General features: G+C 50.8%; 32 non-coding genes across 32 annotated transcripts; 15 read left to right on the top strand and 17 right to left on the bottom strand.

Annotated features, from left to right (window-relative positions):
- Positions 1-1,040: 1,040 nt before the first annotated feature.
- trnal-cag (transfer RNA leucine (anticodon CAG)) lies at positions 1,041-1,123 on the bottom strand. The gene has a single exon. It is a non-coding gene; the product is annotated as a tRNA-Leu (tRNA).
- A 96-nt stretch (positions 1,124-1,219) lies between these two features.
- trnal-caa (transfer RNA leucine (anticodon CAA)) lies at positions 1,220-1,293 on the top strand. The gene has a single exon. It is a non-coding gene; the product is annotated as a tRNA-Leu (tRNA).
- A 1,206-nt stretch (positions 1,294-2,499) lies between these two features.
- On the bottom strand, positions 2,500-2,582 carry trnal-cag (transfer RNA leucine (anticodon CAG)). Its single transcript has one exon. It is a non-coding gene; the product is annotated as a tRNA-Leu (tRNA).
- A 96-nt stretch (positions 2,583-2,678) lies between these two features.
- Positions 2,679-2,752, top strand: trnam-cau (transfer RNA methionine (anticodon CAU)). The gene has a single exon. It is a non-coding gene; the product is annotated as a tRNA-Met (tRNA).
- Positions 2,753-3,958: 1,206 nt separating this feature from the next.
- Positions 3,959-4,041, bottom strand: trnal-cag (transfer RNA leucine (anticodon CAG)). Its single transcript has one exon. It is a non-coding gene; the product is annotated as a tRNA-Leu (tRNA).
- Positions 4,042-4,137: 96 nt separating this feature from the next.
- trnam-cau (transfer RNA methionine (anticodon CAU)) lies at positions 4,138-4,211 on the top strand. Its single transcript has one exon. It is a non-coding gene; the product is annotated as a tRNA-Met (tRNA).
- A 1,941-nt stretch (positions 4,212-6,152) lies between these two features.
- Positions 6,153-6,237, bottom strand: trnal-cag (transfer RNA leucine (anticodon CAG)). Its single transcript has one exon. It is a non-coding gene; the product is annotated as a tRNA-Leu (tRNA).
- Positions 6,238-6,332: 95 nt separating this feature from the next.
- Positions 6,333-6,406, top strand: trnam-cau (transfer RNA methionine (anticodon CAU)). The gene has a single exon. It is a non-coding gene; the product is annotated as a tRNA-Met (tRNA).
- A 1,204-nt stretch (positions 6,407-7,610) lies between these two features.
- trnal-cag (transfer RNA leucine (anticodon CAG)) lies at positions 7,611-7,693 on the bottom strand. The gene has a single exon. It is a non-coding gene; the product is annotated as a tRNA-Leu (tRNA).
- Positions 7,694-8,522: 829 nt separating this feature from the next.
- Positions 8,523-8,596, top strand: trnam-cau (transfer RNA methionine (anticodon CAU)). Its single transcript has one exon. It is a non-coding gene; the product is annotated as a tRNA-Met (tRNA).
- Positions 8,597-9,798: 1,202 nt separating this feature from the next.
- Positions 9,799-9,881, bottom strand: trnal-cag (transfer RNA leucine (anticodon CAG)). The gene has a single exon. It is a non-coding gene; the product is annotated as a tRNA-Leu (tRNA).
- Positions 9,882-9,976: 95 nt separating this feature from the next.
- trnam-cau (transfer RNA methionine (anticodon CAU)) lies at positions 9,977-10,050 on the top strand. The gene has a single exon. It is a non-coding gene; the product is annotated as a tRNA-Met (tRNA).
- Positions 10,051-12,060: 2,010 nt separating this feature from the next.
- trnal-cag (transfer RNA leucine (anticodon CAG)) lies at positions 12,061-12,142 on the bottom strand. The gene has a single exon. It is a non-coding gene; the product is annotated as a tRNA-Leu (tRNA).
- Positions 12,143-12,237: 95 nt separating this feature from the next.
- trnam-cau (transfer RNA methionine (anticodon CAU)) lies at positions 12,238-12,311 on the top strand. Its single transcript has one exon. It is a non-coding gene; the product is annotated as a tRNA-Met (tRNA).
- Positions 12,312-13,510: 1,199 nt separating this feature from the next.
- trnal-cag (transfer RNA leucine (anticodon CAG)) lies at positions 13,511-13,599 on the bottom strand. Its single transcript has one exon. It is a non-coding gene; the product is annotated as a tRNA-Leu (tRNA).
- A 96-nt stretch (positions 13,600-13,695) lies between these two features.
- Positions 13,696-13,769, top strand: trnam-cau (transfer RNA methionine (anticodon CAU)). The gene has a single exon. It is a non-coding gene; the product is annotated as a tRNA-Met (tRNA).
- A 659-nt stretch (positions 13,770-14,428) lies between these two features.
- Positions 14,429-14,511, bottom strand: trnal-cag (transfer RNA leucine (anticodon CAG)). The gene has a single exon. It is a non-coding gene; the product is annotated as a tRNA-Leu (tRNA).
- A 95-nt stretch (positions 14,512-14,606) lies between these two features.
- trnam-cau (transfer RNA methionine (anticodon CAU)) lies at positions 14,607-14,680 on the top strand. Its single transcript has one exon. It is a non-coding gene; the product is annotated as a tRNA-Met (tRNA).
- A 1,208-nt stretch (positions 14,681-15,888) lies between these two features.
- On the bottom strand, positions 15,889-15,971 carry trnal-cag (transfer RNA leucine (anticodon CAG)). The gene has a single exon. It is a non-coding gene; the product is annotated as a tRNA-Leu (tRNA).
- Positions 15,972-16,067: 96 nt separating this feature from the next.
- On the top strand, positions 16,068-16,141 carry trnam-cau (transfer RNA methionine (anticodon CAU)). The gene has a single exon. It is a non-coding gene; the product is annotated as a tRNA-Met (tRNA).
- A 1,205-nt stretch (positions 16,142-17,346) lies between these two features.
- trnal-cag (transfer RNA leucine (anticodon CAG)) lies at positions 17,347-17,429 on the bottom strand. The gene has a single exon. It is a non-coding gene; the product is annotated as a tRNA-Leu (tRNA).
- Positions 17,430-17,524: 95 nt separating this feature from the next.
- trnam-cau (transfer RNA methionine (anticodon CAU)) lies at positions 17,525-17,598 on the top strand. Its single transcript has one exon. It is a non-coding gene; the product is annotated as a tRNA-Met (tRNA).
- Positions 17,599-19,908: 2,310 nt separating this feature from the next.
- On the bottom strand, positions 19,909-19,991 carry trnal-cag (transfer RNA leucine (anticodon CAG)). Its single transcript has one exon. It is a non-coding gene; the product is annotated as a tRNA-Leu (tRNA).
- A 1,159-nt stretch (positions 19,992-21,150) lies between these two features.
- Positions 21,151-21,233, bottom strand: trnal-cag (transfer RNA leucine (anticodon CAG)). Its single transcript has one exon. It is a non-coding gene; the product is annotated as a tRNA-Leu (tRNA).
- A 96-nt stretch (positions 21,234-21,329) lies between these two features.
- Positions 21,330-21,403, top strand: trnam-cau (transfer RNA methionine (anticodon CAU)). The gene has a single exon. It is a non-coding gene; the product is annotated as a tRNA-Met (tRNA).
- A 1,205-nt stretch (positions 21,404-22,608) lies between these two features.
- trnal-cag (transfer RNA leucine (anticodon CAG)) lies at positions 22,609-22,691 on the bottom strand. Its single transcript has one exon. It is a non-coding gene; the product is annotated as a tRNA-Leu (tRNA).
- A 96-nt stretch (positions 22,692-22,787) lies between these two features.
- On the top strand, positions 22,788-22,861 carry trnam-cau (transfer RNA methionine (anticodon CAU)). Its single transcript has one exon. It is a non-coding gene; the product is annotated as a tRNA-Met (tRNA).
- A 1,203-nt stretch (positions 22,862-24,064) lies between these two features.
- Positions 24,065-24,147, bottom strand: trnal-cag (transfer RNA leucine (anticodon CAG)). Its single transcript has one exon. It is a non-coding gene; the product is annotated as a tRNA-Leu (tRNA).
- Positions 24,148-25,528: 1,381 nt separating this feature from the next.
- Positions 25,529-25,611, bottom strand: trnal-cag (transfer RNA leucine (anticodon CAG)). Its single transcript has one exon. It is a non-coding gene; the product is annotated as a tRNA-Leu (tRNA).
- Positions 25,612-25,707: 96 nt separating this feature from the next.
- Positions 25,708-25,781, top strand: trnam-cau (transfer RNA methionine (anticodon CAU)). The gene has a single exon. It is a non-coding gene; the product is annotated as a tRNA-Met (tRNA).
- A 1,204-nt stretch (positions 25,782-26,985) lies between these two features.
- On the bottom strand, positions 26,986-27,068 carry trnal-cag (transfer RNA leucine (anticodon CAG)). The gene has a single exon. It is a non-coding gene; the product is annotated as a tRNA-Leu (tRNA).
- A 96-nt stretch (positions 27,069-27,164) lies between these two features.
- Positions 27,165-27,238, top strand: trnam-cau (transfer RNA methionine (anticodon CAU)). Its single transcript has one exon. It is a non-coding gene; the product is annotated as a tRNA-Met (tRNA).
- Positions 27,239-27,922: the final 684 nt, after the last annotated feature.

The following is a 27,922-nucleotide window of genomic DNA, read 5'->3' as shown; positions in this document are numbered from 1 at the left end:
TCTATCAGGCTTTGAATCTAAACTCTGCAGGTCTCCGGCCTTCCAGGGACTGAGTTTGACACCCGTGGCTTAGATAGAAAAGAGTGAGGTTCTCTGTCCCCTTTCGTGTGGGTTTCCCTGTGTCTCCTGGGGGCAAAAGGCCACAGCTCCTCTTCAGGGCAGGTGAAATGATGCTTTGTGGAAAACTGTGAGGTTCCAGGTAAATTCCCTGAATCTCATCCAGCGACATTGCGTGTAGGCCCGTGCAATCCTTTTATTTACAGTGAAGTCAAAATTCTGCATGCATGCTGGCTAATGCTACATGAAGGCAGCAATAGCATCCCTCTCATATTCATGTAACACGTAGCCACGTCCTCCTGAGGTTTTGTGAAGTTTCAAAGGCCATATTGCTGCACTGGCCCGGTCCTGAAGATTTGCCTTGTACAACGTTCGGAAGATTAGACCCTTCCGATCAGAGCAGACCACACAACTCCTTGTCCAAGCTCTTTGTTTTCTCCAGACTGGACTATTGCTATGCTCCCTTGGCGGGTCTTCCGGCACGTACTATCAAGCCTCTGCAACTGATCCAGGATGCAGCAGCGAGACTGGTCTTCAACGAGCCAAAGAAAGCCCACGTCACACCTCTCTTCATAATTTTGCACTGGCTACCAATAGCTGTTCGCATCAGATTCAAGGTACTGATGTTTGCCTACAAGATAACCACTGGCTCTGCAGCAATATACCTAAAGTCGCTGGTGCAGACCTACGCTTGCTTTCTGCAAGTGAACGATGCCTCGTGGTGCCATCCCAAAGAGGCACAAAATCACTCTCAAGGACCTTTTCCTGGACTGTTCCCAGCTGGTGGATCGGCCTGCCTATCTCAATTCGAGCAGCGGAGGCTTTAACCCTTTTCAAAAAGTGTCTAAAAACTCATCCTTGTCTTCAACGCCTGCCCAATTAATACTGGCATTTGCCTAATGCGTCGTTTTGTCAAAGTTAACGCCCTGCTGGCCCAACGTAGCAGAAGACTGAAGTCTCTGTCTGCAGCCAAAGGATAGGTCTGTCAGAAGTGGGATTCGAACCCACGCCTCCAGGGGAGACTGCGACCTGAACACAGCGCCTTAGACCGCTCGGCCATCCTGACACCCTTGCCTAGCTAGAGATGGCCTGTTCGAGCCGCACCTGAAACCAGGGACCTAGAAGCTACTTTTTCTCTGTTCGGGCCCCCTTTAGCCCACGGGCCTCGTTGGCGCAGTTAGGCAGCGCGTCAGTCTCAAAATCTGAAGGTCGTGAGTTCGAGCCTCACACGGGGCAGGCTGGTTCTTTTTTTCTGATAACTGAGAGAGCTTAGACCAGGGGCGTCAAACTAAATTCCTTTAGGGCCCGAGCCCTGTAGAGTGTTGTTCCAACCCTTCTCAAACACACAAGGCATGTAGTTTTCAAATGAGCCTGAAGGGCATGATTAGTTGGATCAGGTGTGTTCTATCAGGCTTGAATCTAAACTCTGCAGGTCTCCGGCCTTCCAGGGACTGAGTTTGACACCCGTGGCTTAGAAAGAAAGAGTGAGGTTCTCTGTCCCCTTTCGTGTGGGTTTCCCTGTGTCTCCTGGGGGCAAAAGGCCACAGCTCCTCTTCAGGGCAGGTGAAATGATGCTTTGTGGAAAACTGTGAGGCTCCAGGTAAATTCCCTGAATCTCATCCAGCGACATTGCGTGTAGGCCCGTGCAATCCTTTTATTTACAGTGAAGTCAAAATTCTGCATGCATGCTGGCTAATGCAACATGAAGGCAGCAATAGCATCCCTCTCATATGCATGTAACACGTGGCCACGTCCTCCTGAGGTTTTGTGAAGTTTCAAAGGCCATATTGCTGCACTGGCCCGGTCCTGAAGATTTGCCTTGTACAACGTTCGGAAGATTAGACCCTTCCGATCAGAGCAGGCCACACAACTCCTTGTCCAAGCTCTTTGTTTTCTCCAGACTGGACTACTGCTATGCTCCCTTGGCGGGTCTTCCGGCACGTACTATCAAGCCTCTGCAACTGATCCAGGATGCAGCAGCGAGACTGGTCTTCAACGAGCCAAAGAAAGCCCACGTCACACCTCTCTTCATAATTTTGCACTGGCTACCAATAGCTGTTCGCATCAGATTCAAGGTACTGATGTTTGCCTACAAGATAACCACTGGCTCTGCAGCAATATACCTAAAGTCGCTGGTGCAGACCTACGCTTGCTTTCTGCAAGTGAACGATGCCTCGTGGTGCCATCCCAAAGAGGCACAAAATCACTCTCAAGGACCTTTTCCTGGACTGTTCCCAGCTGGTGGATCGGCCTGCCTATCTCAATTCGAGCAGCGGAGGCTTTAACCCTTTTCAAAAACGTGTCTAAAAACTCATCCTTGTCTTCAACGCCTGCCCAATTAATACTGGCATTTGCCTAATGCGTCGTTTTGTCAAAGTTAACGCCCTGCTGGCCCAACGTAGCAGAAGACTGAAGTCTCTGTCTGCAGCCAAAGGATAGGTCTGTCAGAAGTGGGATTCGAACCCACGCCTCCAGGGGAGACTGCGACCTGAACACAGCGCCTTAGACCGCTCGGCCATCCTGACACCCTTGCCTGGCTAGAGATGGCCTGTTTGAGCTGCACCTGAAACCAGGGACCTAGAAGCTACTTTTTCTCTGTTCGGGCCCCCTTTAGCCCACGGGCCTCGTTGGCGCAGTTAGGCAGCGCGTCAGTCTCATAATCTGAAGGTCGTGAGTTCGAGCCTCACACGGGGCAGGCTGGTTCTTTTTTTCTGATAACTGAGAGAGCTTAGACCAGTGGTGTCAAACTAAATTCCTTTAGGGCCCGAGCCCTGTAGAGTGTTGTTCCAACCCTTCTCAAACACACAAGGCATGTAGTTTTCAAATGAGCCTGAAGGGCATGATTAGTTGGATCAGGTGTGTTCTATCAGGCTTGAATCTAAACTCTGCAGGTCTCCGGCCTTCCAGGGACTGAGTTTGACACCCGTGGCTTAGAAAGAAAGAGTGAGGTTCTCTGTCCCCTTTCGTGTGGGTTTCCCTGTGTCTCCTGGGGGCAAAAGGCCACAGCTCCTCTTCAGGGCAGGTGAAATGATGCTTTGTGGAAAACTGTGAGGTTCCAGGTAAATTCCCTGAATCTCATCCAGCGACATTGCGTGTAGGCCCGTGCAATCCTTTTATTTACAGTGAAGTCAAAATTCTGCATGCATGCTGGCTAATGCTACATGAAGGCAGCAATAGCATCCCTCTCATATTCATGTAACACGTGGCCACGTCCTCCTGAGGTTTTGTGAAGTTTCAAAGGCCATATTGCTGCACTGGCCCGGTCCTGAAGATTTGCCTTGTACAACGTTCGGAAGATTAGACCCTTCCGATCAGAGCAGGCCACACAACTCCTTGTCCAAGCTCTTTGTTTTCTCCAGACTGGACTACTGCTATGCTCCCTTGGCGGGTCTTCCGGCACGTACTATCAAGCCTCTGCAACTGATCCAGGATGCAGCAGCGAGACTGGTCTTCAACGAACCAAAGAAAGCCCACGTCACACCTCTCTTCATAATTTTGCACTGGCTACCAATAGCTGTTCGCATCCGATTCAAGGTACTGATGTTTGCCTACAAGATAACCACTGGCTCTGCAGCAATATACCTAAAGTCGCTGGTGCAGACCTACGCTTGCTTTCTGCAAGTGAACGATGCCTCGTGGTGCCATCCCAAAGAGGCACAAAATCACTCTCAAGGACCTTTTCCTGGACTGTTCCCAGCTGGTGGATCGGCCTGCCTATCTCAGTTCGAGCAGCGGAGGCTTTAACCCTTTTCAAAAAGTGTCTAAAAACTCATCCCTTGTCTTCAACGCCTGCCCAATTAATACTAGCATTTGCCTAATGCGTCGTTTTGTCAAAGTTAACGCCCTGCTGGCCCAACGTAGCAGAAGACTGAAGTCTCTGTCTGCAGCCAAAGGATAGGTCTGTCAGAAGTGGGATTCGAACCCACGCCTCCAGGGGAGACTGCGACCTGAACGCAGCGCCTTAGACCGCTCGGCCATCCTGACACCCTTGCCTGGCTAGAGATGGCCTGTTCGAGCCGCACCTGAAACCAGGGACCTAGAAGCTACTTTTTCTCTGTTCGGGCCCCCTTTAGCCCACGGGCCTCGTTGGCGCAGTTAGGCAGCGCATCAGTCTCATAATCTGAAGGTCGTGAGTTCGAGCCTCACACGGGGCAGGGTGTTTCACACCCGTGGCTTAGAAAGAAAGAGTGAGGTTCTCTGTCCCCTTTCGTGTGGGTTTCCCTGTGTCTCCTGGGGGCAAAAGGCCACAGCTCCTCTTCAGGGCAGGTGAAATGATGCTTTGTGGAAAACTGTGAGGTTCCAGGTAAATTCCCTGAATCTCATCCAGCAACATTGCGTGTAGGCCCGTGCAATCCTTTTATTTACAGTGAAGTCAAAATTCTGCATGCATGCTGGCTAATGCTACATGAAGGCAGCAATAGCATCCCTCTCATATTCATGTAACACGTGGCAATTCGAGCAGCGGAGGATTTAACCCTTTTCAAAAAAGTGTCTAAAAACTCATCCTTGTCTTCAACGCCTGCCCAATTAATACTGGCATTTGCCTAATGCGTCGTTTTGTCAAAGTTAACGCCCTGCTGGCCCAACGTAGCAGAAGACTGAAGTCTCTGTCTGCAGCCAAAGGATAGGTCTGTCAGAATTGGGATTCGAACCCACACCTCCAGGGGAGACTGCGACCTGAACGGCGGCGCCTTAGACCGCTCGGCCATCCTGACACCCTTGCCTGGCTAGAGATGGCCTGTTCGAGCCGCACCTGAAACCAGGGACCTAGAAGCTACTTTTTCTCTGTTCGGGCCCCCTTTTAGCCCACGGGCCTCGTTGGCGCAGTTAGGCAGCGCGTCAGTCTCATAATCTGAAGGTCTTGAGTTCGAGCATCACACGGGGCAGGCTGGTTCTTTTTTTCTGATAACTGAGAGAGCTTAGACCAGGGGTGTCAAACTAAATTCCTTTAGGGCCCGAGCCCTGTAGAGTGTTGTTCCAACCCTTCTCAAACACACAAGGCATGTAGTTTTCAAATGAGCCTGAAGGGCATGATTAGTTGGATCAGGTGTGTTCTATCAGGCTTGAATCTAAACTCTGCAGGTCTCCGGCCTTCCAGGGACTGAGTTTGACACCCGTGGCTTAGAAAGAAAGAGTGAGGTTCTCTGTCCCATTTCGTGTGGGTTTCCCTGTGTATCCTGGGGGCAAAAGGCCACAGCTCCTCTTCAAGGCAGGTGAAATGATGCTTTGTGGAAAACTGTGAGGTTCCAGGTAAATTCCCTGAATCTCATCCAGCGACATTGCGTGTAGGCCCGTGCAATCCTTTTATTTACAGTGAAGTCAAAATTCTGCATGCATGCTGGCTAATGCTACATGAAGGCAGCAATAGCATCCCTCTCATATTCATGTAACACGTGGCCACGTCCTCCTGAGGTTTTGTGAAGTTTCAAAGGCCATATTGCTGCACTGGCCCGGTCCTGAAGATTTGCCTTGTACAACGTTCGGAAGATTAGACCCTTCCGATCAGAGCAGGCCACACAACTCCTTGTCCAAGCTCTTTGTTTTCTCCAGACTGGACTACTGCTATGCTCCCTTGGCGGGTCTTCCGGCACGTACTATCAAGCCTCTGCAACTGATCCAGGATGCAGCAGCGAGACTGGTCTTCAACGAGCCAAAGAAAGCCCACGTCACACCTCTCTTCATAATTTTGCACTGGCTACCATTAGCTGTTCGCATCAGATTCAAGGTACTGATGTTTGGCCTACAAGATAACCACTGGCTCTGCAGCAATATACCTAAAGTCGCTGGTGCAGACCTACGCTTGCTTTCTGCAAGTGAACGATGCCTCGTGGTGCCATCCCAAAGAGGCACCAAATCACTCTCAAAGGACCTTTTTCCTGGACTGTTCCCAGCTGGTGGATCGGGCCTGCCTATCTCAATTCGAGCAGCGGAGGCTTTAAACCCTTTTCAAAACGTGTCTAAAAACTCATCCTTGTCTTCAACGCCTGCCCAATTAATACTGGCATTTGCCTAATGCGTCGTTTTGTCAAAGTTAACGCCCCGCTGGCCCAACGTAGCAGAGACTGAAGTCTCTGTCTGCAGCCAAAGGATAGGTCTGTCAGAAGTGGGGATTCGAACCCCACGCCTCCAGGGGAGACTGCGACCTGAACACAGCGCCTTAGACCGCTCGGCCATCCTGACACCCTTGCCTGGCTAGAGATGGCCTGTTGAGCCGCACCTGAAACCAGGGACCTAGAAGCTACTTTTTCTCTGTTCGGGCCCCCTTTAGCCCACGGGCCTCGTTGGCGCAGTTAGGCAGCGCGTCAGTCTCATAATCTGAAGGTCGTGAGTTCGAGCCTCACACGGGGCAGGGCTGGTTCTTTTTTTCTGATAACTGAGAGAGCTTAGACCAGTGGTGTCAAACTAAATTCCTTTAGGGCCCGAGCCCTGTAGAGTGTTGTTCCAACCCTTCTCAAACACACAAGGCATGTAGTTTTCAAATGAGCCTGAAGGGCATGATTAGTTGGATCAGGTGTGTTCTATCAGGCTTGAATCTAAACTCTGCAGGTCTCCGGCCTTCCAGGGACTGAGTTTGACACCCGTGGCTTAGAAAGAAAGAGTGAGGTTCTCTGTCCCCTTTCGTGTGGGTTTCCCTGTGTCTCCTGGGGGCAAAAGGCCACAGCTCCTCTTCAGGGCAGGTGAATGATGCTTTGTGGAAAACTGTGAGGTTCCAGGTAAATTCCCTGAATCTCATCCAGCGACATTGCGTGTAGGCCCGTGCAATCCTTTTATTTACAGTGAAGTCAAAATTCTGCATGCATGCTGGCTAATGCTACATGAAGGCAGCAATAGCATCCCTCTCATATTCATGTAACACGTGGCCACGTCCTCCTGAGGTTTTGTGAAGTTTCAAAGGCCATATTGCTGCACTGGCCCGGTCCTGAAGATTTGCCTTGTACAACGTTCGGAAGATTAGACCCTTCCGATCAGAGCAGGCCACACAACTCCTTGTCCAAGCTCTTTGTTTTCTCCAGACTGGACTACTGCTATGCTCCCTTGGCGGGTCTTCCGGCACGTACTATCAAGCCTCTGCAACTGATCCAGGATGCAGCAGCGAGACTGGTCTTCAACGAGCCAAAGAAAGCCCACGTCACACCTCTCTTCATAATTTTGCACTGGCTACCAATAGCTGTTCGCATCAGATTCAAGGTACTGATGTTTGCCTACAAGATAACCACTGGCTCTGCAGCAATATACCTAAAGTCGCTGGTGCAGACCTACGCTTGCTTTCTGCAAGTGAACGATGCCTCGTGGTGCCATCCCAAAGAGGCACAAAATCACTCTCAAGGACCTTTTCCTGGACTGTTCCCAGCTGGTGGATCGGCCTGCCTATCTCATTCGAGCAGCGGAGGCTTTAACCCTTTTCAAAAAGTGTCTAAAAACTCATCCTTGTCTTCAACGCCTGCCCAATTAATACTAGCATTTGCCTAATGCGTCGTTTTGTCAAGTTAACACCCTGCTGGCCCAACGTAGCAGAAGACTGAAGTCTCTGTCTGCAGCCAAAAGGATAGGTCTGTCAGAAGTGGGATTCGAACCCACGCCTCCAGGGGAGACTGCGACCTGAACGCAGCGCCTTAGACCGCTCGGCCATCCTGACACCCTTGCCTGGCTAGAGATGGCCTGTTCGAGCCGCACCTGAAACCAGGGACCTAGATACTACTTTTTCTCTGTTCGGGCCCCCTTAGCCCACGGCCTCGTTGGCGCAGTTAGGCAGCGCAATCAGTCTCATAATCTGAAGGTCGTGAGTTCGAGCTCACACGGGGCAGGGGTGTTTCACACCCGTGGCTTAGAAAGAAAGAGTGAGGTTCTCTGTCCCCTTTCGTGTGGGTTTCCTTGTGTCTCCTGGGGGGCAATAAAAGCCACAGCTCCTCTTCAGGGCAGGTGAAATGATGCTTTGTGGAAAACTGTGAGGTTCCAGGTAAATTCCCTGAATCTCATCCAGCAACATTGCGTGTAGGCCCCGTGCAATCCTTTTATTTACAGTGAAGTCAAATTCTGCATGCATTGCTGGCTAATGCTACATGAAGGCAGCAATAGCATCCTCTCATATTCATGTAACACGTGGCAATTCGAGCAGCGGAGGATTTAACCCTTTTTCAAAAGTGTCTAAAAACTCATCCTTGTCTTCAACGCCTGCCCCAATTAATACTGGCATTTGCCTAATGCGTCGTTTTGTCAAAGTTAACGCCCTGCTGGCCCAACGTAGCAGAAGACTGAAGTCTCTGTCTGCAGCCAAAGGATAGGTCTGTCAGAAGTTGGTATTCGAACCCACACCTCCAGGGAGACTGCGACCTAAACGGCGGCGCCTTAGACCGCTCGGCCATCCTGACACCCTTGCCTGGCTAGAGATGGCCTCTTCGAGCCGCACCTGAACCAGGGACCTAGAAGCTACTTTTTCTCTTGTTCGGGCCCCCTTTAGCCCACGGGCCTCGTTGGCGCAGTTAGGCAGCGCGTCAGTCTCATAATCTGAAGGTCGTGAGTTCGAGCCTCACACGGGGCAGGCTGGTTCTTTTTTTCTGATAACTGAGAGAGCTTAGACCAGGGGTGTCAACTAAATTCCTTTAGGGCCCGAGCCCTGTAGAGTGTTGTTCCAACCCTTCTCAAACACACAAGGCATGTAGTTTTCAAATGAGCCTGAAGGGCATGATTAGTTGGATCAGGTGTGTTCTATCAGGCTTGAATCTAAACTCTGCAGGTCTCCGGCCTTCCAGGGACTGAGTTGACACCCGTGGCTTAGAAAGAAAGAGTGAGGTTCTCTGTCCCCCTTTCGTGTGGGTTTCCCTGCTGTATCCTGGGGCAAAAAGGCCACAGCTCTCTTCAGGGCAGGTGAAATGATGTGCTTTGTGGAAAACTGTGAGGTTCCAGGTAATTCCCTGAATCTCATCAGCGACATGCGTGTAGGCCCGTGCATCCTTTTATTTACAGTGAAGTCAAAATTCTGCATGCATGCTGGCTAATGCTACATGAAGGCAGCAATAGCATCCCTCTCATATTCATGTAACACGTGGCACGTCCTCCTGAGGTTTTGTGAAGTTTCAAAGGCCATATTGCTGCACTGGCCCGGTCCTGAAGATTGCCTTGTACAACGTTCGGAAGATTAGACCCTTCCGATCAGAGCAGGCCACACAACTCCTTGTCCAAGCTCTTTGTTTTCTCCAGACTGGACTACTGCTATGCTCCCTTGGCGGGTCTTCCGGCACGTACTATCAAGCCTCTGCAACTGTTCAGGATGCAGCAGCGAGGACTGGTCTTCAACGAGCCAAAGAAAGCCCACGTCACACCTCTCTTCATAATTTTTGCACCTGGCATCATAGCTGTTCTGCATTCAGATTCAAGGTACTGAATGTTTGCCTACAAGATAACCACTGGCTCTGCAGCAATATACCTAAAGTCGCTGGTGCAGACCTACGCTTGCTTTCTGCAAGTGAACGATGCCTCGTGGTGCCATCCCAAAGAGGCACAAAATCACTCTCAAGGACCTTTTCCTGGACTGTTCCAGCTGGTGGATCGGCCTGCCTATCTCAATTCGAGCAGCGGAGGCTTTAACCCTTTTCAAAAAGTGTCTAAAAACTCATCCTTGTCTTCAACGCCTGCCCAATTAATACTGGCATTTGCCTAATGCGTCGTTTTGTCAAAGTTAACGCCCTGCTGGCCCAACGTAGCAGAAGACTGAAGTCTCTGTCTGCAGCCAAAGGATAGGTCTGTCAGAAGTGGGATTCGAACCCACGCCTCCAGGGGAGACTGCGACCTGAACGCAGCGCCTTAGACCGCTCGGCCATCCTGACACCCTTGCCTGGCTAGAGATGGCCTGTTCGGGCCGCACCTGAAACCAGGGACCTAGAAGCTACTTTTTCTCTGTTCGGGCCCCCTTTAGCCCACGGCCTCGTTGGCGCAGTTAGGCAGCGCATCAGTCTCATAATCTGAAGGTCGTGAGTTCGAGCCTCACACGGGGCAGGGTGTTTCACACCCGTGGCTTAGGAAGAAAGAGTGAGGTTCTCTGTCCCCTTTCGAAAACTGTGAGGTTCCAGGTAAATTCCCTGAATCTCATCCAGCGACATTGCGTGTAGGCCCGTGCAATCCTTTTATTTACAGTGAAGTCAAAATTCTGCATGCATGCTGGCTAATGCTACATGAAGGCAGCAATAGCATCCCTCTCATATGCATGTAACACGTGGCCACGTCCTCCTGAGGTTTTGTGAAGTTTCAAAGGCCATATTGCTGCACTGGCCCGGTCCTGAAGATTTGCCTTGTACAACGTTCGGAAGATTAGACCTTCCGATCAGAGCAGGCCACACAACTCCTTGTCCAAGCTCTTTGTTTTCTCCAGACTGGACTACTGCTATGCTCCCTTGGCGGGTCTTCCGGCACGTACTATCAAGCCTCTGCAACTGATCCAGGATGCAGCAGCGAGACTGGTCTTCAACGAGCCAAAGAAAGCCCACGTCACACCTCTCTTCATAATTTTGCACTGGCTACCAATAGCTGTTCGCATCAGATTCAAGGTACTGATGTTTGCCTACAAGATAACCACTGGCTCTGCAGCAATATACCTAAAGTCGCTGGTGCAGACCTACGCTTGCTTTCTGCAAGTGAACGATGCCTCGTGGTGCCATCCCAAAGAGGCACAAAATCACTCTCAAGGACCTTTTCCTGGACTGTTCCCAGCTGGTGGATCGGCCTGCCTATCTCAATTCGAGCAGCGGAGGCTTTAACCCTTTTCAAAAAGTGTCTAAAAACTCATCCTTGTCTTCGTGAGTTCGAGCCTCACACGGGGCAGGCGGTTCTTTTTTCTGATAACTGAGAGAGCTTAGACCAGGGTGTCAAACTAAATTCCTTTAGGGCCCGAGCCCTGTAGAGTGTTGTTCCAACCCTTCTCAAACACACAAGGCATGTAGTTTTCAATGAGCCTGAAGGGCATGATTAGTTGGATCAGGTGTGTTTCTATCAGGCTTGAAATCTAAACTCTGCAGGTCTCCGCCTTCCAGGGACTGAGTTTGACACCCGTGGCTTAGAAAGAAAGAGTGAGGTTCTCTGTCCCTTTCGTGTGGTTTCCCTGTGTCTCCTGGGGGCAAAAGGCCCACAGCTCCTCTTCAGGCAGGTGAAATGATGCTTTGTGGAAAACTGTGAGGTTCCAGGTAAATTCCCTGAATCTCATCCAGCGACATTGCGTGTAGGCCCGTGCAATCCTTTTATTTACAGTGAAGTCAAAATTGCATGCATGCTGGCTAATGCTAACATGAAGGCAGCAATACATCCCTCTCATATTCATGTAACACGTGGCCACGTCCCCTGAGGTTTGTGAAGTTTCAAAGGCCATATTGCTGCACTGGCCCGGTCCTGAAGATTTGCCTTGTACAACGTTCGGAAGATTAGACCTTCCGATCAGAGCAGGCCACACAACTCCTGTCCAAGCTCTTTGTTTCTCCAGACTGGACTACTGCTATGCTCCCTGGCGGGTCTTCCGGCACGTACTATCAAGCCTCTGCAACTGATCCAGGATGCAGCAGCGAGACTGGTCTTCAACGAGCCAAAGAAAGCCCACGTCACACCTCTCTTCATAATTTTGCACTGGCTACCAATAGCTGTTCGCATCAGATTCAAGGTACTGATGTTTGCCTACAAGATAACCACTGGCTCTGCAGCAATATACCTAAAGTCGCTGGTGCAGACCTACGCTTGCTTTCTGCAAGTGAACGATGCCTCGTGGTGCCATCCCAAAGAGGCACAAAATCACTCTCAAGGACCTTTTCCTGGACTGTTCCCAGCTGGTGGATCGGCCTGCCTATCTCAATTCGAGCAGCGGCTTTAACCCTTTTCAAAAGTGTCTAAAAACTCATCCTTGTCTTCAACGCCTGCCCAATTAATACTGGCATTTGCCTAATGCGTCGTTTTGTCAAAGTTAACGCCCTGCTGGCCCAACGTAGCAGAAGACTGAAGTCTCTGTCTGCAGCCAAAGGATAGGTCTGTCAGAAGTGGGATTCGAACCCACGCCTCCAGGGAGACTGCGACCTGAACGCAGCGCCTTAGACCGCTCGGCCATCCTGACACCCTTGCCTGGCTAGAGATGGCCTGTTCGAGCCGCACCTGAAACCAGGGACCTAGAAGCTACTTTTTCTCTGTCGGGCCCCCTTTAGCCCACGGGCCTCGTTGGCGCAGTTAGGCAGCGCGTCAGTCTCATAATCTGAAGGTCGTGAGTTCGAGCCTCACACGGGGCAGGCTGGTTCTTTTTTCTGATAACTGAGAGAGCTTAGACCAGGGGTGTCAAACTAAATTCCTTTAGGGCCCGAGCCCTGTAGAGTGTTGTTCCAACCCTTCTCAAACACACAAGGCATGTAGTTTCAAATGAGCCTGAAGGCATGATTAGTTGGATCAGGTGTGTTCTATCAGGCTTGAATCTAAACTCTGCAGGTCTCCGGCCTTCCAGGGACTGAGTTTGACACCCGTGGCTTAGAAAGAAAGAGTGAGGTTCTCTGTCCCCTTTCGTGTGGGTTTCCCTGTGTCTCCTGGGGGCAAAAGGCCACAGCTCCTCTTCAGGGCAGGTGAAATGATGCTTTGTGGAAAACTGTGAGGTTCCAGGTAAATTCCCTGAATCTCATCCAGCGACATTGCGTGTAGGCCCGTGCAATCCTTTTATTTACAGTGAAGTCAAAATTCTGCATGCATGCTGGCTAATGCTACATGAAGGCAGCAATAGCATCCCTCTCATATTCATGTAACACGTGGCCACGTCCTCCTGAGGTTTTGTGAAGTTTCAAAAGGCCATATTGCTGCACTGGCCCGGTCCTGAAGATTTGCCTTGTACAACGTTCGGAAAGATTAGACCCTTCCGATCAGAGCAGGCCACACAACTCCTTGTCCAAGCTCTTTTTTCTCCAGACTGGACTACTGCTATGCTCCCTTGGCGGGTCTTCCGGCACGTACTATCAAGCCTCTGCAACTGATCCAGGATGCAGCAGCGAGACTGGTCTTCAACGAGCCAAAGAAAGCCCACGTCACACCTCTCTTCATAATTTTGCACTGGCTACCAATAGCTGTTCGCATCAGATTCAAGGTACTGATGTTGCCTACAAGATAACCACTGGCTCTGCAGCAATATACCTAAAGTCGCTGGTGCAGACCTACGCTTGCTTTCTGCAAGTGAACGATGCCTCGTGGTGCCATCCCAAAGAGGCACAAAATCACTCTCAAGGACCTTTTCCTGGACTGTTCCCAGCTGGTGGATCGGCCTGCCTATCTCAGTTCGAGCAGCGGAGGCTTTAACCCTTTTCAAAAAGTGTCTAAAAACTCATCCTTGTCTCAACGCCTGCCCAATAATACTGGCATTTGCCTAATGCGTCGTTTTGTCAAAGTTAACGCCCTGCTGGCCCAACGTAGCAGAAGACTGAAGTCTCTGTCTGCAGCCAAAGGATAGGTCTGTCAGAAGTGGGATTCGAACCCACGCCTCCACCTCCAGGGGAGACTGCGACCTGAACGCAGCGCCTTAGACCGCTCGGCCATCCTGACACCCTTGCCTGGCTAGAGATGGCCTGTTCGAGCCGCACCTGAAACCAGGGACCTAGAAGCTACTTTTTCTCTGTTCGGGCCCCTTTTAGCCCACGGGCCTCGTTGGCGCAGTTAGGCAGCGCGTCAGTCTCATAATCTGAAGGTCGTGAGTTCGAGCCTCACACGGGGCAGGCTGGTTCTTTTTTTCTGATAACTGAGAGAGCTTAGACCAGGGTGTCAAACTAAATTCCTTTAGGGCCCGAGCCCTGTAGAGTGTTGTTCCAACCCTTCTCAAACACACAAGGCATGTAGTTTTCAAATGAGCCTGAAGGGCATGATTAGTTGGATCAGGTGTGTTCTATCAGGCTTGAATCTAAACTCTGCAGGTCTCCGGCCTTCCAGGGACTGAGTTTGACACCCGTGGCTTAGAAAGAAAGATTGAGGTTCTCTGTCCCCTTTCGTGTGGGTTTCCCTGTGTCTCCTGGGGGCAAAAGGCCACAGCTCCTCTTCAGGGCAGGTGAAATGATGCTTTGTGGAAAACTGTGAGGTTCCAGGTAAATTCCCTGAATCTCATCCAGCGACATTGCGTGTAGGCCCGTGCAATCCTTTTATTTACAGTGAAGTCAAAATTCTGCATGCATGCTGGCTAATGCTACATGAAGGCAGCAATAGCATCCCTCTCATATGCATGTAACACGTTTCAAAAAGTGTCTAAAAACTCATCCTTGTCTTCAACGCCTGCCCAATTAATACTGGCATTTGCCTAATGCGTCGTTTTGTCAAAGTTAACGCCCTGCTGGCCCAACGTAGCAGAAGACTGAAGTCTCTGTCTGCAGCCAAAGGATAGGTCTGTCAGAAGTGGGATTCGAACCCACGCCTCCAGGGGAGACTGCGACCTGAACGCAGCGCCTTAGACCGCTCGGCCATCCTGACACCCTTGCCTGGCTAGAGATGGCCTGTTCGAGCCGCACCTGAAACCAGGGACCTAGAAGCTACTTTTTCTCTGTTCGGGCCCCTTTAGCCCACGGGCCTCGTTGGCGCAGTTAGGCAGCGCGTCAGTCTCATAATCTGAAGGTCGTGAGTTCGAGCCTCACACGGGGCAGGCTGGTTCTTTTTTTCTGATAACTGAGAGAGCTTAGACCAGGGGTGTCAAACTAAATTCCTTTAGGGCCCGAGCCCTGTAGAGTGTTGTTCCAACCCTTCTCAAACACACAAGGCATGTAGTTTTCAAATGAGCCTGAAGGGCATGATTAGTTGGATCAGGTGTGTTCTATCAGGCTTGAATCTAAACTCTGCAGGTCTCCGGCCTTCCAGGGACTGAGTTTGACACCCGTGGCTTAGAAAGAAAGAGATGAGGTTCTCTGTCCCCTTTCGTGTGGGTTTCCCTGTGTCTCCTGGGGGCAAAAGGCCACAGCTCCTCTTCAGGGCAGGTGAAATGATGCTTTGTGGAAAACTGTGAGGTTCCAGGTAAATTCCCTGAATCTCATCCAGCGACATTGCGTGTAGGCCCGTGCAATCCTTTTATTTACAGTGAAGTCAAAATTCTGCATGCATGCTGGCTAATGCTACATGAAGGCAGCAATAGCATCCCTCTCATATGCATGTAACACGTGGCCACGTCCTCCTGAGGTTTTGTGAAGTTTCAAAGGCCATATTGCTGCACTGGCCCGGTCCTGAAGATTTGCCTTGTACAACGTTCGGAAGATTAGACCCTTCCGATCAGAGCAGGCCACACAACTCCTTGTCCAAGCTCTTTGTTTTCTCCAGACTGGACTACTGCTATGCTCCCTTGGCGGGTCTTCCGGCACGTACTATCAAGCCTCTGCAACTGATCCAGGATGCAGCAGCGAGACTGGTCTTCAACGAGCCAAAGAAAGCCCACGTCACACCTCTCTTCATAATTTTGCACTGGCTACCAATAGCTGTTCGCATCAGATTCAAGGTACTGATGTTTGCCTACAAGATAACCACTGGCTCTGCAGCAATATACCTAAAGTCGCTGGTGCAGACCTACGCTTGCTTTCTGCAAGTGAACGTGATGCCTCGTGGTGCCATCCCAAAGAGGCACAAAATCACTCTCAAGGACCTTTTCCTGGACTGTTCCCAGCTGGTGGATCGGCCTGCCTATCTCAATTCGAGCAGCGGAGGCTTTAACCCTTTTCAAAAAGTGTCTAAAAACTCATCCTTGTCTTCAACGCCTGCCCAATTAATACTGGCATTTGCCTAATGCGTCGTTTTGTCAAAGTTAACGCCCTGCTGGCCCAACGTAGCAGAAGACTGAAGTCTCTGTCTGCAGCCAAAGGATAGGTCTGTCAGAAGTGGGATTCGAACCCACGCCTCCAGGGGAGACTGCGACCTGAACGCAGCGCCTTAGACCGCTCGGCCATCCTGACACCCTTGCCTGGCTAGAGATGGCCTGTTCGAGCCGCACCTGAAACCAGGGACCTAGAAGCTACTTTTTCTCTGTTCGGGCCCCCTTTAGCCCACGGGCCTCGTTGGCGCAGTTAGGCAGCGCGTCAGTCTCATAATCTGAAGGTCGTGAGTTCGAGCCTCACACGGGGCAGGCTGGTTCTTTTTTTCTGATAACTGAGAGAGCTTAGACCAGGGGTGTCAAACTAAATTCCTTTAGGGCCCGAGCCCTGTAGAGTGTTGTTCCAACCCTTCTCAAACACACAAGGCATGTAGTTTTCAAATGAGCCTGAAGGGCATGATTAGTTGGATCAGGTGTGTTCTATCAGGCTTGAATCTAAACTCTGCAGGTCTCCGGCCTTCCAGGGACTGAGTTTGACACCCGTGGCTTAGAAAGAAAGAGTGAGGTTCTCTGTCCCCTTTCGTGTGGGTTTCCCTGTGTCTCCTGGGGGCAAAAGGCCACAGCTCCTCTTCAGGGCAGGTGAAATGATGCTTTGTGGAAAACTGTGAGGTTCCAGGTAAATTCCCTGAATCTCATCCAGCGACATTGCGTGTAGGCCCGTGCAATCCTTTTATTTACAGTGAAGTCAAAATTCTGCATGCATGCTGGCTAATGCTACATGAAGGCAGCAATAGCATCCCTCTCATATGCATGTAACACGTGGCCACGTCCTCCTGAGGTTTTGTGAAGTTTCAAAGGCCATATTGCTGCACTGGCCCGGTCCTGAAGATTTGCCTTGTACAACGTTCGGAAGATTAGACCCTTCCGATCAGAGCAGGCCACACAACTCCTTGTCCAAGCTCTTTGTTTTCTCCAGACTGGACTACTGCTATGCTCCCTTGGCGGGTCTTCCGGCACGTACTATCAAGCCTCTGCAACTGATCCAGGATGCAGCAGCGAGACTGGTCTTCAACGAGCCAAAGAAAGCCCACGTCACACCTCTCTTCATAATTTTGCACTGGCTACCAATAGCTGTTCGCATCAGATTCAAGGTACTGATGTTTGCCTACAAGATAACCACTGGCTCTGCAGCAATATACCTAAAGTCGCTGGTGCAGACCTACGCTTGCTTTCTGCAAGTGAACGATGCCTCGTGGTGCCATCCCAAAGAGGCACAAAATCACTCTCAAGGACCTTTTCCTGGACTGTTCCCAGCTGGTGGATCGGCCTGCCTATCTCAATTCGAGCAGCGGAGGCTTTAACCCTTTTCAAAAAGTGTCTAAAAACTCATCCTTGTCTTCAACGCCTGCCCAATTAATACTGGCATTTGCCTAATGCGTCGTTTTGTCAAAGTTAACGCCCTGCTGGCCCAACGTAGCAGAAGACTGAAGTCTCTGTCTGCAGCCAAAGGATAGGTCTGTCAGAAGTGGGATTCGAACCCACGCCTCCAGGGGAGACTGCGACCTGAACGCAGCGCCTTAGACCGCTCGGCCATCCTGACACCCTTGCCTGGCTAGAGATGGCCTGTTCGAGCCGCACCTGAAACCAGGGACCTAGAAGCTACTTTTTCTCTGTTCGGGCCCCTTTAGCCCACGGGCCTCGTTGGCGCAGTTAGGCAGCGCGTCAGTCTCATAATCTGAAGGTCGTGAGTTCGAGCCTCACACGGGGCAGGCTGGTTCTTTTTTTCTGATAACTGAGAGAGCTTAGACCAGGGGTGTCAAACTAAATTCCTTTAGGGCCCGAGCCCTGTAGAGTGTTGTTCCAACCCTTCTCAAACACACAAGGCATGTAGTTTTCAAATGAGCCTGAAGGGCATGATTAGTTGGATCAGGTGTGTTCTATCAGGCTTGAATCTAAACTCTGCAGGTCTCCGGCCTTCCAGGGACTGAGTTTGACACCCGTGGCTTAGAAAGAAAGTTGAGGTTCTCTGTCCCTTTCGTGTGGGTTTCCCTGTGTCTCCTGGGGGCAAAGGCCACAGCTCCTCTTCAGGGCAGGTGAAATGATGCTTTGTGTGGAAAACTGTGAGGTTCCAGGTAAATTCCCTGAATCTCATCCAGCGACATTGCGTGTAGGCCCGTGCAATCCTTTTATTTACAGTGAAGTCAAAATTCTGCATGCATGCTGGCTAATGCTACATGAAGGCAGCAATAGCATCCCTCTCATATGCATGTAACACGTGGCCACGTCCTCCTGAGGTTTTGTGAAGTTTCAAAGGCCATATTGCTGCACTGGCCCGGTCCTGAAGATTTGCCTTGTACAACGTTCGGAAGATTAGACCCTTCCGATCAGAGCAGGCCACACAACTCCTTGTCCAAGCTCTTTGTTTTCTCCAGACTGGACTACTGCTATGCTCCCTTGGCGGGTCTTCCGGCACGTACTATCAAGCCTCTGCAACTGATCCAGGATGCAGCAGCGAGACTGGTCTTCAACGAGCCAAAGAAAGCCCACGTCACACCTCTCTTCATAATTTTGCACTGGCTACCAATAGCTGTTCGCATCAGATTCAAGGTACTGATGTTTGCCTACAAGATAACCACTGGCTCTGCAGCAATATACCTAAAGTCGCTGGTGCAGACCTACGCTTGCTTTCTGCAAGTGAACGATGCCTCGTGGTGCCATCCCAAGAGGCACAAAATCACTCTCAAGGACCTTTTCCTGGACTGTTCCCAGCTGGTGGATCGGCCTGCCTATCTCAATTCGAGCAGCGGAGGCTTTAACCCTTTTCAAAAAGTGTCTAAAAATCTGAAGGTCGGTGAGTTCGAGCCTCACAACGGGGGGGCTGGTTCTTTTTTTTTCTGATAAACTGAGAGAGCTTAGACCAGGGGTGTCAAACTAAATTCCTTTAGGGCCCGAGCCCTGTAGAGTGTTGTTCCAACCCTTCTCAAACACACAAGGCATGTAGTTTTCAAATGAGCCTGAAGGGCATGATTAGTTGGATCAGGTGTGTTCTATCAGGCTTGAATCTAAACTCTGCAGGTCTCCGGCCTTCCAGGGACTGAGTTTGACACCCGTGGCTTAGAAAGAAAGATGAGGTTCTCTGTCCCCTTTCGTGTGGGTTTCCCTGTGTCTCCTGGGGGCAAAAGGCCACAGCTCCTCTTCAGGGCAGGTGAAATGATGCTTTGTGGAAAACTGTGAGGTTCCAGGTAAATTCCCTGAATCTCATCCAGCGACATTGCGTGTAGGCCCGTGCAATCCTTTTATTTACAGTGAAGTCAAAATTCTGCATGCATGCTGGCTAATGCTACATGAAGGCAGCAATAGCATCCCTCTCATATGCATGTAACACGTGGCCACGTCCTCCTGAGGTTTTGTGAAGTTTCAAAGGCCATATTGCTGCACTGGCCCGGTCCTGAAGATTTGCCTTGTACAACGTTCGGAAGATTAGACCCTTCCGATCAGAGCAGGCCACACAACTCCTTGTCCAAGCTCTTTGTTTTCTCCAGACTGGACTACTGCTATGCTCCCTTGGCGGGTCTTCCGGCAACTATCAAGCCTCTGCAACTGATCCAGGATGCAGCAGCGAGACTGGTCTTCAACGAGCCAAAGAAAGCCCACGTCACACCTCTCTTCATAATTTTGCACTGGCTACCAATAGCTGTTCGCATCAGATTCAAGGTACTGATGTTTGCCTACAAGATAACCACTGGCTCTGCAGCAATATACCTAAAGTCGCTGGTGCAGACCTACGCTTGCTTTCTGCAAGTGAACGATGCCTCGTGGTGCCATCCCAAAGAGGCACAAATCACTCTCAAGGACCTTTTCCTGGACTGTTCCCAGCTGGTGGATCGGCCTGCCTATCTCAATTCGAGCAGCGGAGGCTTTAACCCTTTTCAAAAAGTGTCTAAAAACTCATCCTTGTCTTCAACGCCTGCCCAATTAATACTGGCATTTGCCTAATGCGTCGTTTTGTCAAAGTTAACGCCCTGCTGGCCCAACGTAGCAGAAGACTGAAGTCTCTGTCTGCAGCCAAAGGATAGGTCTGTCAGAAGTGGGATTCGAACCCACGCCTCCAGGGGAGACTGCGACCTGAACGCAGCGCCTTAGACCGCTCGGCCATCCTGACACCCTTGCCTGGCTAGAGATGGCCTGTTCGAGCCGCACCTGAAACCAGGGACCTAGAAGCTACTTTTTCTCTGTTCGGGCCCCCTTTAGCCCACGGGCCTCGTTGGCGCAGTTAGGCAGCGCGTCAGTCTCATAATCTGAAGGTCGTGAGTGAACGCAGCGCCTTAGACCGCTCGGCCATCCTGACACCCTTGCCTGGCTAGAGATGGCCTGTTCGAGCCGCACCTGAAACCAGGACCTAGAAGCTACTTTTTCTCTGTTCGGGCCCCCTTTAGCCCACGGGCCTCGTTGGCGCAGTAGGCAGGCGTCCAGTCTTCCATAATCTGAAGGTCGTGAGTTCGAGCCTTCACACGGCGGCAGGCTGGTTCTTTTTTCTGATAACTGAGAGAGCTTAGACCAGGGTGTCAACTAAATTCCTTTAGGGCCCCGAGCCCTGTAGAGTGTTGTTCCAACCCTTCTCAAACACACAAGGCATGTAGTTTTCAAATGAGCCTGAAAGGCATGATTAGTTGGATCAGTGTTCTATCAGGCTTGAATCTAAACTCTGCAGGTCTCCGGCCTTCCAGGGACTGAGTTGACACCCGTGGCTTAGAAAGAAAGAGTGAGGTTCTCTTCCCCTTTCGTGTGGGTTTCCCTGTGTCTCCTGGGGCAAAAGGCCACAGCTCCTCTTCAGGGCAGGTGAAATGATGCTTTGTGGAAAACTGTGAGGTTCCAGGTAAAATCCCTGAATTTCATCAGCGACATTGCGTGTAGGCCCGTGCAAATCCTTTTATTTACAGTGAAGTCAAAATGCTGCATGCATGCTGGCTCAATGCCTACATGAAGGCCAGCAATAGCATCCCTCTCATACGCTGGTGCAGACCTACGCTTGCTTTCTGCAAGTGAACGATGCCTCGTGGTGCCATCCCAAAGAGGCACAAAATCACTCTCAAGGACCTTTTCCTGGACTGTTCCCAGCTGGTGGATCGGCCTGCCTATCTCAATTCGAGCAGCGGAGGCTTTAACCCTTTTCAAAAAGTGTCTAAAAACTCATCCTTGTCTTCAACGCCTGCCCAATTAATACTGGCATTTGCCTAATGCGTCGTTTTGTCAAAGTTAACGCCCTGCTGGCCCAACGTAGCAGAAGACTGAAGTCTCTGTCTGCAGCCAAAGGATAGGTCTGTCAGAAGTGGGATTCGAACCCACGCCTCCAGGGGAGACTGCGACCTGAACGCAGCGCCTTAGACCGCTCGGCCATCCTGACACCCTTGCCTGGCTAGAGATGGCCTGTTCGAGCCGCACCTGAAACCAGGGACCTAGAAGCTACTTTTTCTCTGTTCGGGCCCCCTTTAGCCCACGGGCCTCGTTGGCGCAGTTAGGCAGCGCGTCAGTCTCATAATCTGAAGGTCGTGAGTTCGAGCCTCACACGGGGCAGGCTGGTTCTTTTTTTCTGATAACTGAGAGAGCTTAGACCAGGGGTGTCAAACTAAATTCCTTTAGGGCCCGAGCCCTGTAGAGTGTTGTTCCAACCCTTCTCAAACACACAAGGCATGTAGTTTTCAAATGAGCCTGAAGGGCATGATTAGTTGGATCAGGTGTGTTCTATCAGGCTTGAATCTAAACTCTGCAGGTCTCCGGCCTTCCAGGGACTGAGTTTGACACCCGTGGCTTAGAAAGAAAGAGTGAGGTTCTCTGTCCCCTTTCGTGTGGGTTTCCCTGTGTCTCCTGGGGGCAAAAGGCCACAGCTCCTCTTCAGGGCAGGTGAAATGATGCTTTGTGGAAAACTGTGAGGTTCCAGGTAAATTCCCTGAATCTCATCCAGCGACATTGCGTGTAGGCCCGTGCAATCCTTTTATTTACAGTGAAGTCAAAATTCTGCATGCATGCTGGCTAATGCTACATGAAGGCAGCAATAGCATCCCTCTCATATGCATGTAACACGTGGCCACGTCCTCCTGAGGTTTTGTGAAGTTTCAAAGGCCATATTGCTGCACTGGCCCGGTCCTGAAGATTTGCCTTGTACAACGTTCGGAAGATTAGACCCTTCCGATCAGAGCAGGCCACACAACTCCTTGTCCAAGCTCTTTGTTTTCTCCAGACTGGACTACTGCTATGCTCCCTTGGCGGGTCTTCCGGCACGTACTATCAAGCCTCTGCAACTGATCCAGGATGCAGCAGCGAGACTGGTCTTCAACGAGCCAAAGAAAGCCCACGTCACACCTCTCTTCATAATTTTGCACTGGCTACCAATAGCTGTTCGCATCAGATTCAAGGTACTGATGTTTGCCTACAAGATAACCACTGGCTCTGCAGCAATATACCTAAAGTCGCTGGTGCAGACCTACGCTTGCTTTCTGCAAGTGAACGATGCCTCGTGGTGCCATCCCAAAGAGGCACAAAATCACTCTCAAGGACCTTTTCCTGGACTGTTCCCAGCTGGTGGATCGGCCTGCCTATCTCAATTCGAGCAGCGGAGGCTTTAACCCTTTTCAAAAAGTGTCTAAAAACTCATCCTTGTCTTCAACGCCTGCCCAATTAATACTGGCATTTGCCTAATGCGTCGTTTTGTCAAAGTTAACGCCCTGCTGGCCCAACGTAGCAGAAGACTGAAGTCTCTGTCTGCAGCCAAAGGATAGGTCTGTCAGAAGTGGGATTCGAACCCACGCCTCCAGGGGAGACTGCGACCTGAACGCAGCGCCTTAGACCGCTCGGCCATCCTGACACCCTTGCCTGGCTAGAGATGGCCTGTTCGAGCCGCACCTGAAACCAGGGACCTAGAAGCTACTTTTTCTCTGTTCGGGCCCCCTTTAGCCCACGGGCCTCGTTGGCGCAGTTAGGCAGCGCGTCAGTCTCATAATCTGAAGGTCGTGAGTTCGAGCCTCACACGGGGCAGGCTGGTTCTTTTTTTCTGATAACTGAGAGAGCTTAGACCAGGGGTGTCAAACTAAATTCCTTTAGGGCCCGAGCCCTGTAGAGTGTTGTTCCAACCCTTCTCAAACACACAAGGCATGTAGTTTTCAAATGAGCCTGAAGGGCATGATTAGTTGGATCAGGTGTGTTCTATCAGGCTTGAATCTAAACTCTGCAGGTCTCCGGCCTTCCAGGGACTGAGTTTGACACCCGTGGCTTAGAAAGAAAGAGTGAGGTTCTCTGTCCCCTTTCGTGTGGGTTTCCCTGTGTCTCCTGGGGGCAAAAGGCCACAGCTCCTCTTCAGGGCAGGTGAAATGATGCTTTGTGGAAAACTGTGAGGTTCCAGGTAAATTCCCTGAATCTCATCCAGCGACATTGCGTGTAGGCCCGTGCAATCCTTTTATTTACAGTGAAGTCAAAATTCTGCATGCATGCTGGCTAATGCTACATGAAGGCAGCAATAGCATCCCTCTCATATGCATGTAACACGTGGCCACGTCCTCCTGAGGTTTTGTGAAGTTTCAAAGGCCATATTGCTGCACTGGCCCGGTCCTGAAGATTTGCCTTGTACAACGTTCGGAAGATTAGACCCTTCCGATCAGAGCAGGCCACACAACTCCTTGTCCAAGCTCTTTGTTTTCTCCAGACTGGACTACTGCTATGCTCCCTTGGCGGGTCTTCCGGCAAACTATCAAGCCTCTGCAACTGATCCAGGATGCAGCAGCGAGACTGGTCTTCAACGAGCCAAAGAAAGCCCACGTCACACCTCTCTTCATAATTTTGCACTGGCTACCAATAGCTGTTCGCATCAGATTCAAGGTACTGATGTTTGCCTACAAGATAACCACTGGCTCTGCAGCAATATACCTAAAGTCGCTGGTGCAGACCTACGCTTGCTTTCTGCAAGTGAACGATGCCTCGTGGTGCCATCCCAAAGAGGCACAAAATCACTCTCAAGGACCTTTTCCTGGACTGTTCCCAGCTGGTGGATCGGCCTGCCTATCTCAATTCGAGCAGCGGAGGCTTTAACCCTTTTCAAAAAGTGTCTAAAAACTCATCCTTGTCTTCAACGCCTGCCCAATTAATACTGGCATTTGCCTAATGCGTCGTTTTGTCAAAGTTAACGCCCTGCTGGCCCAACGTAGCAGAAGACTGAAGTCTCTGTCTGCAGCCAAAGGATAGGTCTGTCAGAAGTGGGATTCGAACCCACGCCTCCAGGGGAGACTGCGACCTGAACGCAGCGCCTTAGACCGCTCGGCCATCCTGACACCCTTGCCTGGCTAGAGATGGCCTGTTCGAGCCGCACCTGAAACCAGGGACCTAGAAGCTACTTTTTCTCTGTTCGGGCCCCCTTTAGCCCACGGGCCTTCGTTGGCGCAGTTAGGCAGCGCTCAGTCTCATAATCTGTAAGGTCGTGAGTTCAGAGCCTCACACGGGGGCAGGCTGGTTCTTTTTTCTGATAACTGAGAGAGCTTAGACCAGGGGTGTCAAACTAAATTCCTTTAGGGCCCGAGCCCTGTAGAGTGTTGTTCCAACCCTTCTCAAACACACAAGGCATGTAGTTTTCAAATGAGCCCTGAAGGGCATGATTAGTTGGATCAGGTGTGTTCTATCAGGCTTGAATCTAAACTCTGCAGGTCTCCGGCCCTTCCAGGGACTGAGTTTGACACCCGTGGCTTAGAAAGAAAGATTGAGGTTCTCTGTCCCTTCGTGTGGGGTTTCCCTGTGTCTCCTGGGGGCAAAAGGCCACAGCTCCTCTTCAGGGCAGGTGAAATGATGCTTTGTGGAAAACTGTGAGGTTCCAGGTAAATTCCCTGAATGTCTCATCCAGCGACATTGCGTGTAGGCCCGTGCCAATCCTTTTATTTACAGTGAAGTCAAAATTCTGCATGCATGCTGGCTAATGCTACATGAAGGCAGCAATAGCATCCCTCTCATATGCATGTAACACGTGGCCACGTCCTCCTGAGGTTTTGTGAAGTTTCAAAGGCCATATTGCTGCACTGGCCCGGTCCTGAAGATTTGCCTTGTACAACGTTCGGAAGATTAGACCCTTCCGATCAGAGCAGGCCACACAACTCCTTGTCCAAGCTCTTTGTTTTCTCCAGACTGGACTACTGCTATGCTCCCTTGGCGGGTCTTCCGGCACAAACTATCAAGCCTCTGCAACTGATCCAGGATGCAGCAGCGAGACTGGTCTTCAACGAGCCAAAGAAAGCCCACGTCACACCTCTCTTCATAATTTTGCACTGGCTACCAATAGCTGTTCGCATCAGATTCAAGGTACTGATGTTTGCCTACAAGATAACCACTGGCTCTGCAGCAATATACCTAAAGTCGCTGGTGCAGACCTACGCTTGCTTTCTGCAAGTGAACGATGCCTCGTGGTGCCATCCCAAAGAGGCACAAAATCACTCTCAAGGACCTTTTCCTGGACTGTTCCCAGCTGGTGGATCGGCCTGCCTATCTCAATTCGAGCAGCGGAGGCTTTAACCCTTTTCAAAAAGTGTCTAAAAACTCATCCTTGTCTTCAACGCCTGCCCAATTAATACTGGCATTTGCCTAATGCGTCGTTTTGTCAAAGTTAACGCCCTGCTGGCCCAACGTAGCAGAAGACTGAAGTCTCTGTCTGCAGCCAAAGGATAGGTCTGTCAGAAGTGGGATTCGAACCCACGCCTCCAGGGGAGACTGCGACCTGAACGCAGCGCCTTAGACCGCTCGGCCATCCTGACACCCTTGCCTGGCTAGAGATGGCCTGTTCGAGCCGCACCTGAAACCAGGGACCTAGAAGCTACTTTTTCTCTGTTCGGGCCCCCTTTAGCCCACGGGCCTCGTTGGCGCAGTTAGGCAGCGCGTCAGTCTCATAATCTGAAGGTCGTGAGTTCGAGCCTCACACGGGGCAGGCTGGTTCTTTTTTTCTGATAACTGAGAGAGCTTAGACCAGGGGTGTCAAACTAAATTCCTTTAGGGCCCGAGCCCTGTAGAGTGTTGTTCCAACCCTTCTCAAACACACAAGGCATGTAGTTTTCAAATGAGCCTGAAGGGCATGATTAGTTGGATCAGGTGTGTTCTATCAGGCTTGAATCTAAACTCTGCAGGTCTCCGGCCTTCCAGGGACTGAGTTTGACACCCGTGGCTTAGAAAGAAAGATTGAGGTTCTCTGTCCCCTTTCGTGTGGGTTTCCCTGTGTCTCCTGGGGGCAAAAGGCCACAGCTCCTCTTCAGGGCAGGTGAAATGATGCTTTGTGGAAAACTGTGAGGTTCCAGGTAAATTCCCTGAATCTCATCCAGCGACATTGCGTGTAGGCCCGTGCAATCCTTTTATTTACAGTGAAGTCAAAATTCTGCATGCATGCTGGCTAATGCTACATGAAGGCAGCAATAGCATCCCTCTCATATGCATGTAACACGTGGCCACGTCCTCCTGAGGTTTTGTGAAGTTTCAAAGGCCATATTGCTGCACTGGCCCGGTCCTGAAGATTTGCCTTGTACAACGTTCGGAAGATTAGACCCTTCCGATCAGAGCAGGCCACACAACTCCTTGTCCAAGCTCTTTGTTTTCTCCAGACTGGACTACTGCTATGCTCCCTTGGCGGGTCTTCCGGCCAAACTATCAAGCCTCTGCAACTGATCCAGGATGCAGCAGCGAGACTGGTCTTCAACGAGCCAAAGAAAGCCCACGTCACACCTCTCTTCATAATTTTGCACTGGCTACCAATAGCTGTTCGCATCAGATTCAAGGTACTGATGTTTGCCTACAAGATAACCACTGGCTCTGCAGCAATATACCTAAAGTCGCTGGTGCAGACCTACGCTTGCTTTCTGCAAGTGAACGATGCCTCGTGGTGCCATCCCAAAGAGGCACAAAATCACTCTCAAGGACCTTTTCCTGGACTGTTCCCAGCTGGTGGATCGGCCTGCCTATCTCAATTCGAGCAGCGGAGGCTTTAACCCTTTTCAAAAAGTGTCTAAAAACTCATCCTTGTCTTCAACGCCTGCCCAATTAATACTGGCATTTGCCTAATGCGTCGTTTTGTCAAAGTTAACGCCCTGCTGGCCCAACGTAGCAGAAGACTGAAGTCTCTGTCTGCAGCCAAAGGATAGGTCTGTCAGAAGTGGGATTCGAACCCACGCCTCCAGGGGAGACTGCGACCTGAACGCAGCGCCTTAGACCGCTCGGCCATCCTGACACCCTTGCCTGGCTAGAGATGGCCTGTTCGAGCCGCACCTGAAACCAGGGACCTAGAAGCTACTTTTTCTCTGTTCGGGCCCCCTTTAGCCCACGGGCCTCGTTGGCGCAGTTAGGCAGCGCGTCAGTCTCATAATCTGAAGGTCGTGAGTTCGAGCCTCACACGGGGCAGGCTGGTTCTTTTTTTCTGATAACTGAGAGAGCTTAGACCAGGGGTGTCAAACTAAATTCCTTTAGGGCCCGAGCCCTGTAGAGTGTTGTTCCAACCCTTCTCAAACACACAAGGCATGTAGTTTTCAAATGAGCCTGAAGGGCATGATTAGTTGGATCAGGTGTGTTCTATCAGGCTTGAATCTAAACTCTGCAGGTCTCCGGCCTTCCAGGGACTGAGTTTGACACCCGTGGCTTAGAAAGAAAGAGTGAGGTTCTCTGTCCCCTTTCGTGTGGGTTTCCCTGTGTCTCCTGGGGGCAAAAGGCCACAGCTCCTCTTCAGGGCAGGTGAAATGATGCTTTGTGGAAAACTGTGAGGTTCCAGGTAAATTCCCTGAATCTCATCCAGCGACATTGCGTGTAGGCCCGTGCAATCCTTTTATTTACAGTGAAGTCAAAATTCTGCATGCATGCTGGCTAATGCTACATGAAGGCAGCAATAGCATCCCTCTCATATGCATGTAACACGGTGCAGACCTACGCTTGCTTTCTGCAAGTGAACGATGCCTCGTGGTGCCATCCCAAAGAGGCACAAAATCACTCTCAAGGACCTTTTCCTGGACTGTTCCCAGCTGGTGGATCGGCCTGCCTATCTCAATTCGAGCAGCGGAGGCTTTAACCCTTTTCAAAAAGTGTCTAAAAACT

This window comes from Carassius auratus, unplaced genomic scaffold (assembly GCF_003368295.1).
Source record: "Carassius auratus strain Wakin unplaced genomic scaffold, ASM336829v1 scaf_tig00021499, whole genome shotgun sequence".
Classification (NCBI taxonomy): Eukaryota; Metazoa; Chordata; class Actinopteri; order Cypriniformes; family Cyprinidae; genus Carassius; species Carassius auratus.
Note: the sequence above shows the minus strand (reverse complement) of the source record. Positions and strands in the feature narration are given on the sequence as shown.